Below are 15,537 nucleotides of genomic sequence, written 5' to 3' on the forward strand. Positions count from 1 at the left end.
TATTTCCAAGTTAATTTGAACACCTCTCTATTGCACCTTGGGTCAAGACACATTGACTTGGGGGACCTTTTGCGGAGCTGTCTCCTGCTCCACAGATGCTCTTACTCCTTAAAATTTACTTGCAGAGGTGGCTAAATATAAAGATGATTAGAATCTTTGCAAGACTAGTTAAAGCTGCCTACTTGTCTACAACTATTTACTTGCTCTTACACACAAAGTCATGGGAATGTACCAGGGCCAAATAAAGTATTTCCAAAAGGCTTGTCATTATCAGAACACCTTTTTTGGTGCAGCAAATCAATGCATTCTAGTATTAAATCTGGTTCACTACAATTAAACAAATCAGACTAAAACACCTGAAAGCAATGAATTATGCAAGCAAAGCCCAGAACTAGAAATGGTATAACCCAGGGATGTAGATCCATCTAGTCTTGAAAGAGGATGATTGTATCAAAACAGAAACAACTGCATAGGATTTATTATAAAGTCACCAAGACAGTATAATTGAGAGGCTTCATTCAAATCTTATGACAGAAGGAAGGAAAACTATGGGCCTGATTTAGAGCTTGAGGGATGACAGAGGGAGTATCTTTGTTGTACACATGGCCTGCTCCCACAAAATTTAGAGTTGCCTGACCCCCTGTGGACACGTTTCGACACTGACAAGAACTTCTGTCATGGTGGCTCTTGTCTGTTCAAGAAAGGTATGAAGGACAATATCATGAGTCATGCCAGCTGGCAACATTTTCAAACGTTTTTTAAAAACAAAGTTGAAAAATGGGAGTTTGTTTTTAAAATAAAAAAATAAATGACCCCCAGTTGTTGGGATTTTTCTCCACAGAATGTTGGGGTCATTATTTTCTTTTGTGTCCTTTACAGCCAGGTTGTACTTTAAGTAGGTTGGACAATGTAAAGCCTGGCCTTCAACAACCCCTTCTCTGTTGGGCTGCCAAAGTAAGTACTCAGTCGAAGAGTCATAAACAAAGAAATGGGACTATCACTAAATGAACATAATATGATTAGCATATGAATGTATATTCCCAGTAAATCAGAGACATGTATGCATCAAAGACACTGAAGAAAATAAAATAAACCAGAAACCCAAAGATATTTTATTAATTCACTTTATTATTAATACTGTAAGAATTTAGACACTGAGACATTTTGCTATTTCCATTCTTGTGACTTGGATAAATAATGTCACAGTTCCGCTATTATACCCATTTTTCAGACAGGCAATGTCAATCAATCAATCAATCAAAAAAATGTATAGAGCGCGCTACTCACCCATGAGGGTCTCACGGCGCTAGTGGGGGGGTGGAAGGGGGGTTACTGTTCGAACAGCCATGTCTTGAGGTTTTTTCTGAAGAGTAGGAGGTCTTTGGTTTTGCGGAGGTTGGTGGGGAGGGAGTTCCAGGTTGTGGGGGCGAGGTAGGAGAAGACCTTGCCTCCTGTGGTGGTTCAATGGATGCGGGGGACTGAGCTAGTGAGAGATCAGCTGATCGGAGGTTGCGGGTGGGAGTGTGGAAGTTCACTCTTTTGTTGAGGTAGGTCGGGCCGGTGTTGTGAAGGGATTTGTGTGCATGGATGAGGATCTTGAAAGTGATTCTCTTGTCAATGGGGAGCCAGTAAAGAGATTTGAGGTGTGGTGAGATTCATTTGTGGCGGGGGAGGCCGAGGACGAAGCGTGCGGCTGTGTTCTGGTTTCTCTGGAGTTTGCGCTTGAGTTTGAGTGTGGTGCCGGTGTAGAGGGCGTTACCGTAGTCAAGTCTGCTGCTGATGAGTGCATGGGTGACTGTCTTCCTGGTCTCTGGGTGAATCCATTTGAAGGATTTTTTTAGAGTGCGGAGTGTGTGGAAGCAGGAGGAGGTTAGTGCATTGAATGTGGAACTACTGCTGAAGTTTCAGAACTGATCTGGGATGATTCTCTTTCAAATGTCAATTATGGATGTAGCTCAGACACTCCTTGGCGCTAGAGGATGGATCTCACAGCAGTAGCAACAGTGTTGGGTCTAAGCAGGAGTTTCCAAATCAAGGACACAGTTCAGCTTGAGATCTCAGTATTGGACCAATATCAGCGTTCCGGAACAGTCATCAGGCATGAAGAAAAGGGCAACCCTGCTTAGAAATTGTGTCATCTTTAGCAAGAGAAACCTCTGACCTATATCTCACTTGTAACATGTAACCTGTTTCATCACTCGGTAAGAACTAATCAGGACTCCCTTGCGAACAAGGATTTCATAGATTTTCTGTGGGTAGCCTTTTATCTATCTTCCTTCACTTCAATATATGGGTCTTCACCCTGCCCCCACAGGTATGCAGCCAATACACATCCACTGTCTAGGGCAACTATATCTACTTTCCATCATGCCATGCAACATGAGTTCCACTTGTCCATAAACTTGACATTTCACAACACAAGAAGACTTCATAGTACACACTTGATACATATCAATACACATATGGAATGTCAGCTCAAATGACTGGGAGTCACATAGATTACTCTACCAGTTTTTTCACTCATTGGTGGTGTTTCAAAACACTTCTGGCACATATGCATCTTCACTAACCTCCAGCTACCCTTAGAGTTTCACAGATCCCTTGTCTGCTGCTGAAGCTATCACTAGTGGCTTTGGTTCCCAGCTCTCTGACAGCAAGCAGTCAGAGCCCTTTGTTGCTCAGAATCTCTTTTTAGGCTATCTCAGCTGATCTATATAGAGCTTCCCTCATCTGATCTCCTGCTTATCTCAACCACATCATGTTATCCCTTTTGCTGATTGCCATACTATTTGATCCTCCATGTTAGCCATTAACCATTTTTTCTGACTTTTTCCAAACCCTTTCTTCCATTTTTACAGATCACACTCCTTTCCACCCATCCACCTTTAGACACCTCTGCTACGTTTCAGTCCCTCTGCCCTCAGATTCACTCTTAGACTACTGTTCCAGCATCGGACAGGGTCTGCTATCACCGAGAGGTCAGAGTGTAACAGTCCTGGCATTTTATTCCATTTGCATGCTCTGATTTTTCAGCAACAACTTAAAGTTATAGAACAAAAGGTGGTGTTGTCTGGGGGATGACAGCATAGGAAGCATGAAAAAGAACCATTTGCAAAGAGCATCTCCTAATACATGTGCCATAGAAACACATATGTGTCCTCCTCCTCCTGGTAATATTCCTTCTTCCCCAAGTCCTTCTGTGCCTTCTGGTGTTGGTCCTCAAATTCACTGTTGTCTGGACTGGTTTGGTCCTCATTTCCTGACCCTCATCTTCCTGGTCCTGCTCTTGAGCCTTCCGTGTATTAGCCCTTCCTGGGCTTACTAGTACTACTGATCCTAAACTTGAATACCCTAGTCTGCTGTGCCCTTCTCCACCTACCCCTGTTGTCCTGCTCCTCTGAGATCTGGCACATCTAATATTCCTGGTTTGGGTCATCCTGATTCTGTTTGCCCTGGTCCTTGTCTTTATGGCCCACCTGCTACTGCATCCACTAGTCCTGATCCTCCTTATTAGGTCCTCTTGGTCTATGTTGGAAAGTGGATTATTGGTAAGGACAAGTAAGTACTTACACTTCGCAATACACCACTAACCCCCAATAGGTCCAGTCAGGTCTCAATAAATTAATTCCCGCTCAACCCTTGTTAGCTTGGCAATCAACGACAAGGCTTCACTTAGGAGACAGGTGTGTAAATAATTTCAAAATCACAAAACAGAAAATAAGTTAAACACAAAACACAATACAAATCATACACTAATTTATGAAAATAGTGTATATTTTGGTCTTTAAAATGACACCAAAATGATTAAACATGGATAAGGGGAACCAGAAATATGATTTTTTTAAGATTTAAAGTAATTCTAGGACTTAGAAACAAATACCGCTCAAAGGGTTAAAAAGGTCACACTGTGCATGAGAAAATTCCAAAGTTCAGGACACCCATGATGTAACACTGTTTCACTTACTTTCTGAAGTGTTTCTTGATACAGGAAAGTTTTCAACAGCACCAGCCAAGAGTTCAGAGGCTCTGGTTTGCCTTTTGGAGTCAGGGACCACAACTCCCACAATGCACTTCTTTAACTTATGAACCTGTTTACAACAGTTGCTCCAAATCTCTCCAAACTTCTGGATCTTCTTCCAGAGGTCCTTCTTGGGTCCTTGAAGTGTCCACAACTTGATCCAAAGATCCAGAAGCTCTGATTTGCTCACTTCAGGAGTTGGGACTACAATTCCCAGAATGTACTGAGTCAGAGTCCTCAAATGGCCACTGGACGCTGGTCCGCTGGCCCCTTCTTGCAGAATTTGATGCAGGGGACTTTGGGCAGCTCCTTTGTACCTGTTGCTTACAAGGAGTCCACTTCTGGAGTTTCAGAAGCAAGGCTTGTTGAAGCCCAAAGTGCAACTGGTGAAGTCCTTGTGAGTCCAGTGTCCCGGTGCTGGGACCAGTAGGCAGTCATTCTTTTCTAGTGTCTTCCTCTAGCAGGGATCTGAGGTGTAGGTGCAGGTCTGACAAATGTATCCTTGCTCCTGGGTTAAAAAGCAAGAGGGGGGCAGCTGTCCAATCACAGGCAGGCCACTACCCTCTTGGATGACCACTTCCTGGGAAGCGTAGCAAAAATCAATCCCATGGAGCAACATTCCTTAAATATCCAAAATGGCAGAAACTGAATTTTGGAGGTTAGGTGTGACTGAGCCCACCCACCGATGTGGCTAAAAATCCTTAACATACCCCTCTCTTGCCCTCTCCTAATCTAATCAAGAGGGCACGTGGTTGTCTGGGTTTGCAGGAGATGGGTGAGGTCATGAGCTGCTCCAAATGTCCTTGCCTCCTGTGAAGACCAGTTTGGCTGCTCTCCCCCATCCTGTTTCACCATCTGCAGAGGCAGATCTCCCTCCCCCGGCACTTCCTTTGGGTTCAACCCAGGCCACTTCACATCTCACCAAGGCAGCCCAGCCAGGCTGCCAGAGGCTGGCCAATCAGAGAAGGACACAACAGAGCTAAAACAGGTATCTTATAGGAAGAGTTCTAAAACTCTTTCCCAGAACTTATTGTAATAAATCCAACAATGGCAAGCTTTTGCATTTATTATAACAATCAGTTCGAGACCAAACATACCATATCTGGCCCCTTTGGAAACTTTATCTATTAAAATAAAGTCTCCCCACTTTAGCCTATGGAGCCTATTCACTACAATGAGGGAGGACACATTTGGCTATTTTTACTCACCAATGCTTATAAAACATATTTTATAAGCTCCCTGCTTATCGTTACACTGCACCCAACCCTGGCGGCACCTTGGGCATACCTTAGGGGTGACTTATTTGTAAAAATAAGTTAGTTTAACATTTTGCATGTATCTTTCATGTGAAAGCAGCCAGCAAGGCAGGCCTGCCTTTAAAATGACCCTGGGCATCTTGGCAGTGCACCTACGGGTGCACCACCTATGCTGGGGTCCCTAAACCTACATACCCTACCATAGACTAGGGACTTATAGGTTGGTTGACATAGCCAAATATAATTCGCCCAATTTGCATACTCATTTTACACTGAGCACAGGCCATGCGACTGATTAGCAGTACCCAGAGCACCACCAGAGTAAGGAAAACAAATGGGGGCAAAAAGTTCAGAGGCTTCTGCAATTAGCCAGTTTTCTCACAGTCTATGTCTGTTCATTTTAGTCCTGGGGGTGCTTCCTTTTGTATGGTGGCTCTACTTTTACTGGTCTCCCTAATACTAAACAGTTTGGTCCTGGCCATCCAAGATCCTGGTCCTCTCACTCTACTTGGGACTTCAGGTCTGTTCCCCTTTGCTTGTCACCTCCCTCATCCCCCTAACCTTACTCCTGGTTCTGCTTATTCTGAACCTTCTAGTCCACCTAAACCTCTTCAATCTGGTCTATGGTTTTAATAGTCCTAATCTAGCTAATCCTGCTCTGACCTGCTCTGCTGGCCCTCCTTTAACTTATCATGATACTCTTGACATTGGTCCTCCTGCATCTTGCCATCCTGATTCTGCACTAACATCTCTACTTAGTCCTAATCTTCCTTTTTTGGGGGTAATTCTGTTCTTAGCCACTTATCTTGGTCATCCTTGCTTCTGTCATCCTGGCCTTCCTTGTCCTGGTTCTCCATTTCTTTATCCTTTTGGTCTTCTTTGTCCTGGTATGCAAGGTCTGAATACTCTTGGCATGCTGTGGCTTGATCTTACTTTTCTTGTTGGTTGTAGCCCCACTTGTCCTTCTTGCCCTGGTCCTCTTAGCTCTTGTTCTACAGACACTGGTTCCCTGGGCAACTCCTTCTCATTCTCCAGGCCCTGTTCTCCATGTCTCAGTCTGGTTTGCCTAGCACTGGTCTTCCTATTCCTGGTTCTCACTGTCTGTGTACCCATCCTGGTTTTGTGACCACTAGATGTGATCCTTTTGTTTCTGGTCCTCTGTGCATGAGTCTTATATGCCTACTCTCCTTGCTTCTGGTCCTCCTGGTAATCCTGGTCCTTCCAGGCCCCCTTCTCCTAGTTCTGGCTCTTTGTTCCTGATCCTCTTGACCATTGTTCCCTTGACATGTTAATGCTGATCCCTCTCATCCTGCTCATCTGATTCCTAGAACATAATTTCTTAGTCATGCTGGGTCCCTCAGTCCACCTGCACTCTCATGTACTAGTTCTCTTGGACGTGGCCTTCTAACCCTTGTCTTCCTGGTTTGAATCATCCTGGTTCTCCTGACCCTATGCCTTTATCCTCATGGTCCTTCTAGAATTGTATCCAATGGCCTGGGCTCTCTTGAACCTGGTTCTCTTTTTCTCTGTTCTTCAGAGCCTCGTCAATTTGGTCCTGGTCCTGTTTGGCATTCATGTTCAGTCCCCTTGCTCTGGCTGTTTAGATTCTCTTGATCTTTCTCATCCCCGCCTGCTACCCTAGGTCCTAATCAATCTACCTCACATGGTACTTTGGGCATTGGTCCTATAGTCATAGAATCTGAAGCACTCTTAGGCCTGATCCTGGTTCTCTTGTTGCTGATGCTTCTAACCCTCTTTGCTCTAGTCCTGGTCCTCCTGGCTAGGGTCTACCTGGTATCCTTGGTAGAGCCCCCTCATCTTCCTTGCTTATTCTTGGCCCCTGGTCCTACAGGCCATAAACCTCATGCTCCAAATCTTTCAAGTCATCAATGATATGGTCCTTTTCCTCCTTCTCTGTGTTCTCATGCTTCTTTAACAGCTGATCATGGTTCTACCTGCTCTAGTCGCCCTGGATATGTCCACCCTGTTCCTCATATTTCTGGTCATCTCCTTACTGGCCCTGTGGCTTGGCCTTCCAGGGTGTAGCCATTCATTCTTGATGTTTCTGGTCCAAATCCTCCTTTGCTTCCTCACCCTGGTCCACCTTGATCTGGTACTCACAGCCCTGATCCTCTTTACACTGATCTTCCTGGACCTCATAGTCCTTTGTTTCCTGGACCTCTTATAACTTGCCTTCTGGCTTTTCTTGTCTGTGTCCCTGAACTAACCTCCCTGACACTCATAGGCATGGTTGTGCTAGTCATGTTTTTCATATTCCTTGTCCCTCTTGAGATTAGGGTGGTCATTACAACCCTGGAGGTTGGTGTTAAAGTGGCACTAAAACTGCCAACAGCCCGGCGGTAAAAAAATTGGAATTACGACCGTGGCAGAAACCGCCAACAAAGACAGCCACTTTAACACTCCGACCGCCACAGCGGTACAAACAAACAACACGGCAGTCACCGCCAACAGACAGGCGGAGGACAATGTACCGCCAACAGTATCACAACCTACCAATCCACCACCTTTTCCGGGGTGGATTCACCGCGAACAAAAACACGGCGGAAACTGGACTACGAAGGGAAAACGCTCACCTCTAAACACCCCATGAGGAACCAGGACGCCATGGAACCAGAGCTTCACATTTTCCCAGCCTTTATCTTCTTGCTCCTCTGCCAGGAGCCCGAACGCCGGTGGCGAAGACCACAGTGAGTACTGCACCTACGACACAGGGGAGGGGGGAGAAAAAAAACATGGACACACACACGCAATATGCAACACCCCCACCTCCACCCTCACCCACTACAACCCACACACTAATACAGCATGATACATTACAGTTACACCCCCCAACCCCCACGGAAGAATGCAAAGACAAAAGGAAATTAGTGTAACCATTGTGATCTATTAAAATTAAAATCCAGTACGCAAAAATATATATACACTATTAACAAATATATACACCAAGAATAGAAGTCCAGGTATTGCTTCATTTAAGTCTGTGGAACACTGGGCCCACACTGCATGGTAGAGGCCCACACAAGGTACCTGAACAAGACGGAGAGAACACTGTAGGAATCAGATAGAAATAAAACAGGCACCTCAGTGGGAAGGGAAAGCGGGGGCACCTCAGCCGGTTGTGTGCACGACGCCAAATCCACGATGGGGCCACATGCCCACTGTTCAATACTGGGGAGTGCAAAGCCACAGTCTCTCAAGTCTCTACAGTGGGTGGTTTGCCCACTGTTCAATCCTGGGGAGTGCAAAGCCACAGTCTCTCAAGTCACTCCAGTGGGTGGTTTGCCCACTGATCAATCCTGGGGAGTGCAAGGCCACAGTCTCTCATGTCTCTATAGTGGGTGGTTTGCCCACTGTTCAATCCTGGGGAGTGCAAATCCACAGTCTCTCAAGTGGATAACAGTCTCCACTGGTTCTGGAGGGGGCCTGGTGCCCAGAGTGCTTCATCCTGAAAAGGACTGAGGTTGTGGATTCCTTTCTCCACTGGATCTGGAGGGGGCTTTGTGCCCAGAGTGCTTCATCCTGCCAAGGACTGAGGTAGTGGATGTAAATCTCCACTGGTTCTGGAGAGGGCTTTGTGCCCAGAGTGCTTCATCCTGCCAAGGACTGAGGTAGTGGATGAAAATCTCCACTGGTTATGGAGGGGGCTTGGTGCCCAGAGTGCTTCATCCTGCTCGTGGCGGACTCAGTAGCGTCAGTGCTCTTGCCGCTCATGGGCCAGCGGTGCTTGTGGCGGCGGTGTCCTGTTCAGCGGTGCTTGTGGCGGCGGTGTCCTTTGCAGTGGTGCTTGTGGCGGCGGTGTCCTTGGCAGCGGTGCTTGTGGCGGCGGTGTCCTTTGCAGCGGTGCTTCTGGCGGCGGTGTCCTTGGCAGCGACTCAGCTTCTGGCGGTCCTGTCTGGGCCTGCGGGGCTGATGTTGGCGGTCGCCTCCTGGCCAGTGGGGCTGGTGCTGACGGTCCTGTCTGAGCCAGCGGGGCTGCTGCTGGCGTTCACCTCCTGGCCAGCAGGGCTGGTGCTGACAGTCCTGTCTGGGCCAGCGGGGCTGGTGCTGGCGGTCCTGTCTGGGCCAGCGGGGCTGCTGCTGGTGGTCCTGTCTGGGCCTGTGGGGCTGCTGCTGGCGGTCGCCTCCTGGCCAGCGGGGCTGGTGCTGGCGGTCTTGTCTGGGCCAGCGGGGCTGCTGCTGCCGGTGCTGATGGCAGTCTTCTCCTGGGCAGCAGGGCTGATGGCGGTCGCCTCCTGGGCAATGGGGCTGATGGCGGTCTTCTCCTGGGCAGCGGGGCTGATGACGGTCACCTCCTGGGCAGCGGGGCTGATGGCGGTCTTCTCCACCATGCCGATCTTCCCAGACTTGCCCGGTTTCTTGTGCCCCTTCCCCACCTTGGAAGGTGTTGCAGCTGACTCAACACTCCCACCTGTACCCCTGGGAGCGGCTTTGGTGGCTGGTGTCTTCCCCCTCTCCCGCCAGGCACTGGCCAACTTTTGATGCTTGACTGGTGGGGGACTGTCCGTGCTGTGGCTCCTTGCCACACTGGCTGCCCTGCTGCACTCCAGAATCCGGTGACTACTGGCACCACTGATCCCGCCGATGTCGTGGCTGAGGTGCTAGGTTGGGACCTGGAGAGTTGGGCCCTAGGAGTCTGACGGGGTGGGGGAGGTGATGGAAAGAGGTCAAGGGTGGACAGGAAAAGTTTCTTGGGAACACTGGGACGGGTAGCTGTAGGGGGTTTGGGAGTATAGGAAGAGGATTTGGTTGTAGGAGGTGTACGTTTGGTGACATTGGGTGAAGGTGCATGCTCTGGAGGCTGTCGTGAGGTGGATGGCTGTTGGGTAGGTGTATGCCTGCGTTTGTGTACCTTGGGAGGTGGCGTCACAGACACACTGGGAGAGGACACAAGGGATGTGTGAATGGTAGTGGGGGTGGTGACTGCACGTGAGCAGGATGTGGTGGTGTGTGTGCTGGTGATGGAAGTAGTGGCTGTAGATGTACTGCATGCAGGTGTGAGTGGAGACAAGACTGGGAGGGAGGAGGGAGATGAGGAGGAGGGGGACACAGTGGAGGCAGTGGATGTTGCTATGTCTGCATGTGTGTGATGTTTGCGTGAGTGCCTATGGGATGTGTGGTGCTTATGTTTGCCTGAGCTTCCTTTGTGTGTTGGGGTGTGTGCATGCTGGTCTGATGGTGTGCTTGGGGTAGGCTGAGGTATAGGGGTGTGGGTCTGGGTGGAGGAAGTTGGAGGGGGGAGGCTAGAGACAGGGACAATGGCTGCCATGAGTGCTGAGGCCAGAGTCTGAAAAGCTAGCTGAAGGGCTGTCTGACCAGAATGAATGCCCTCCAGGAATGCACTGCTTTGTTGCAACTGCCTCTCTACACCCTGGATGGCATTCATCCTGCCCAACAGTGAGGAGACCTGAGGAGGTCAATGTCCTCCTCACTGAGGGCAGCAGGGGAGACTGGGGCAGGGCCTGAGGTGCCTGGGGCGACGGAGATGCCCACCCTCCTGGGTGAGCGGGCATGGGGCAAAGGCTGAGGGGCTGCTGGGAGGGCGGTGCTGGAAGGGGGAGTGGCAGCTGTACCTGTAGATGGGGGGGCGCAGATGGGCCCGCCACCACAAGGAAGCTCCCATCAGAGGACGAGTCCGTTTCACTGTTGTCAGCTCCTGTCCCCGCCATGGAGCTCCCCTCGCCCTCTGTCCCACTGGTGAAATCAGACTCCGTAGTGTCGCCCTCCAGGGCCATGTGGGATGCAGCTCCCTCCTGCTCCGGTGCCACTGCTCCCCCGCCTGATGATGCTAATGCACACAAGAACAGGGAGACCACAAAAAGGGGGGGACGACAGAAGAAAGATATGTTGAGTGCATGCATTACCGCTACCTTTGGCGGACACGACAGACACAGAAGCCCCCTGCACTACGCCGCGCACTTGGGGTCCATTATGCAATCCCTGGGACATGGCCTACAAGGCTATGGCCGACATCTGCACACATGGATGTCACAGAAGCCTGACTAGGTGTAGTTGGCACTGTACCCAGGTGGTGTAGGGTGCCACAGGGCCTGCCTGAAAAAGGGGACCTAACTAGCACACTCGCCCTGGCCTAGGGAAACCCACAGCCCACCTCCCCCACCCAGACACCTCCACTGCACGCTGAATCAGCAGAATGAGAGTGTACTCACCCCCTTGTTGCTGCTGTGATGCCCTCAAGCGCCCATCCAACTCCGGGTACGCCACCGCCAGGATCCTGAACATCAGTGGGGTCATGGTGCGACGGGCACCCCTCCCACGTTGGGAGGCCATCCCCAGCTGGGCCTCCGTCGTCTTCTTGCACCAGCGGCAAATGTCCTCCCATATCTTACGACAGTGGGTGATCCGTCTGTGATATACCCACAGGGTCCGGACGTCCTTGGCGATGGCACGCCAAATATCCTTCTTCTGGTGGGCGCTGACCTACAGGAATTGTACAGGGGAAAAAGAGAAGTTATTACCAACTGCACCGTCACAGTCATTGGCCCGCATCCCTACCCTTGCCATGTGGCACATGCACTCACCGTCGTTTCATGCGCGCCTCATTCTCCCCCCCCTATCTTTCATCCACCCCACTCCACACAGGCATAGCCCATACAGCATGCGCCCAATGTACTTATCTGTTTGTCTGGAGGACCGTAGAGTAGCGTGTACTGGGGGAGGACCCCATCCACGAGTTTCTCCAACTCCTCCGATGTGAAGGCAGGGGCCCTTTCCCCAGAAGCACGAGCCATTGTCTCTTCCAGACTTAGGTCACAGCAGCACTTGCAGTGTAGGTCCTTTCCTGTCGAAGATCAGGTATAGAGTGATTGAACATATAGAAAATGGCAGTCACGTCTGCGGCGGTGCGTACCGTCACTGCCGGCGTACATCGTCATTGGCTCCTGGGACCCATAGAGTCCAATGTTAACAAATGCAGAATTGGGCCGCGGACTTCGACCGACTACCGCAACGGTGTACAATGCCGACGCAGTTACCTCATATCCCATTGTCCCACTTTACAGGTCAGGCAGCCGCCATTTCAGGGGCCCAAATGGCTCTATTTTTAACTGTGTCACACATACCTAGGCCTTGCCTCAACACTCATACATGATAATTTCAGATTATGTATCGTGTTCTGTTTAAGCTGTGTGTACATACCTCTTAGTTGGTTGAATCTGTGCTCGCTGTTGTGCTTCATAGGCACCGTCCACTGGGACATGTGAGGAGATGGCGGCATCCTCCGGTGTACAGACCGCTGGTGGACCTGTCGACAATGGAAGAAAGACAAGTAATCATCACCTACATGCTTGATCGTGCCACAATCCTGGAACTGTGTGCCCAGTTGGAGCCAGACCTGATGTCAGCTATCCACCATCCCACTGGAATCCCCTCTCTGGTGCAGGTGCTGTCAGTACTCCATTTCCTTGCAAGTGGGTCTTTTCAAACTACAGTGGCCATAGCATCAGGGATGTCCCAGCCTATGCTTTCCAACGTGTTGTCCAGAGTGTTGTCTGCCCTGCTGAAACACATGGGGAGCTACATCATTTTCCCTCAGGTGGAGGATTTGCCTACAGTGAAAGGTGACTTCTATGCCATGGGACATATCCCCAACATCATAGGTGCCATTGATGGGACACATGTGGCCTTGGTCCCCCCCGCAGGAGTGAACAAGTGTAGAGAAACCGGAAGAGTTATCATTCGATGAATGCGCAGATGGTGTGTTTGGCAGACCAGTACATCTCCCATGTGACTGCCAAATTCCCTGGCTCAGTGCATGACGCTTACATCCTACGGAATAGCAGCATCCCTTAAGTGATGGGGCAACTCCTGAGGCACCATGTGTGGGTATTAGGTGAGCACCTGGAACAAAATCGTTGGGAATTGTTGTCTGGGTCTGGGGAGATCCCTATAGGTTAGTGTGTGTCTAACAGTTGGCCCTCGACATTTTCAGGTGACTCTGCGTACCCCAACCTGTCATGGCTACTGACCCCAGTGAGGAATCCCAGGACAAGGGCAGTGGAACGCTACAATGAGGCCCATGGGCGAACTAGGAGGATTATAGAGAGGACCTTAGGCCTCCTGAAGGCCAGGTTCAGGTGCCTCCATATGACAGGTGGTTCCCTATTCTACTCACCAAAGAAGGTATGCCAGATCATCGTGGCCTGCTGTATGCTTTACAACTTAGCTTTGCGACGACAGGTGCCTTTTCTGCAGGAGGATGGTCCAGATGGAGCTGTTGTGGCAGCTGTGGAGCCTGCGGACAGTGAAGACGAAGAAGCAGAAGAAGAGGACATTGACAACAGGAACTCAGTTATCCTGCAATACTTCCAGTGAGACACAGATAAGAAGACAAACCTGCCTACTACATGTAATTTAACACTAATCCCTCTCTACTGTCTGTCGTTTTCACCCAGTGTATGGTCACTGAGATGTCACTTTCCCTTACGATTTCACAGATGTGGGTCCCACTGTGTGACATCTGCTTTGTTTCCTCATGGACTAGAGCTGTGTGACATATGTATGTTGACATTATAATTGAAAGAGCATTTTGTCACTGTAATTGCTAATACACTATTTTGAAATCACAGACAGACTCCAGATTGTTTTGTGCTTTAAGGGTGTTTATTTTGGTGCTCAATATTGGAGAACGCTGTAAAATGGTGAGGGTGATGGTGGAGGAATGTCCATGGCAGAGTCCAGTCTAATTGTTTCACAGGTGCATTGCCCAAAGGGGCATAGGAAGTGGAGCTGGGGCAGTTTGAGGATGGACAGGGTGACAAGGTGGGACAAAAGGATGACATTCAGGGGGGTCTCATTTCTTGGCGGGGGTCTTGGCGGCGTCTCTGTCTTTGTCCTGGATCTCAGGGCCCGTTTGCAGGGTGGTTCTCCCTCTGCAGGGGGTGGGGTGCTGGTGTGGTGGTCCTGTGGTGGTGCCTCCTGTCCACTAGTGCCGGCAGAGGTGGTGGGCAGTTCATCATCCAGGCTAGTGTCAGGGGCCCCTTGTTGTGCCACAGTGTCCCTCCTGGTGTTGAGGACTTCCTTCAGCACCCCTACAATGGTGCCCAGGGTGGAATTGATGGATCTGAGTTCCTCCCTGAAGCCCAAATACTGTTCCTCCTGCAGCCGCTTTGTCTCCTGAAACTTGGCCAGTACTGTTGCCATCGTCTCCTGGGAATGATTGTATGCTCCCATGATGTTGGAGAGGGCCTCGTGGAGAGTGGGTTCCCTGGGTCTGTCCTCCCCCTGTCGCACAGCAGCCCTCCCAGTTCCCCTGTGTTCCTGGGCCTCTGTCCCCTGAACTGTGTGCCCACTACGACTGCCACCAGGTCCCTGTTGTTGTTGGGGTGGTGGGTTAGGCTGGGTTCCCTGTAGTGGTGGACACACTGCTGATTGACGTGTCTTGGGGACAGAGGTATGGGCCCGCTGTGTGGGTGCTGTGCTGGTGTTTCCAGAGGGGGGAAGCTCTGTGGTGGCCTGTGACTGTGTGAGGGGAACCGACTGTCTCGAGGTCCCAGATGGGCCGGGCTGGTCATCTAGATCCAGTTGGACAGAGCTGCTGTCATCACTGTGGGCCTCTTCTGTTGGTGGTGTGGACATGTCTGGACCCTCCTGTGCGGTGACGTTGGGTAGGGGTCCTGCAGGGGTGTAAAAGCATGATTATTGCATCTGTGTGTACCATGGTGTGTAATGGGTGGGTGACCGTGTACCACAGTGCTTGCATTCCTGTGTGGGAACTTGTGTGATGATGGTTTAGGGGGGTGTATGGGTATGTGCCGTGGCCATGCATTGGTGATGCGTGTCCATACTTTGGTGTTTCATGCAGGGCTTGGTGTTGGGATGTGTGGTGTGTGATAGTGGGACATGTGTGAGGAGTCGGAGTGATGCGGGTGAGGGCGAGGGTGGGGGTATGTGATAGCATGCAGGTAGGGTGGGGGATAAGGTAGTTAAGATTTGACTTACCAGAGTCTATTCCTCCTGCTACTCCTTCAAGGCCCTCAGGATGCAGAATCGCCAAGACCTGCTCCTCCCATGTTGTTAGTTATGGGGAAGGAGGTGGGGGTCTGCCGCCAGTCCTCTATACCGCGATGTGGTGTCTGGATACCACGGAACGCACCTTCCCCCGTAGGTTGTTCCACCTCTTCCTGATGTCATCCCTTTTTTTTGGGTGCTGTCCCACTGCTGTTGACCCTGTCTACTATTCTGCGCCTTAGCTCCATCAGCCGAATAGATGTGGCTCTTCCCGGA

Source organism: Pleurodeles waltl, chromosome 1_1, assembly GCF_031143425.1.
Source record: "Pleurodeles waltl isolate 20211129_DDA chromosome 1_1, aPleWal1.hap1.20221129, whole genome shotgun sequence".
Classification (NCBI taxonomy): Eukaryota; Metazoa; Chordata; class Amphibia; order Caudata; family Salamandridae; genus Pleurodeles; species Pleurodeles waltl.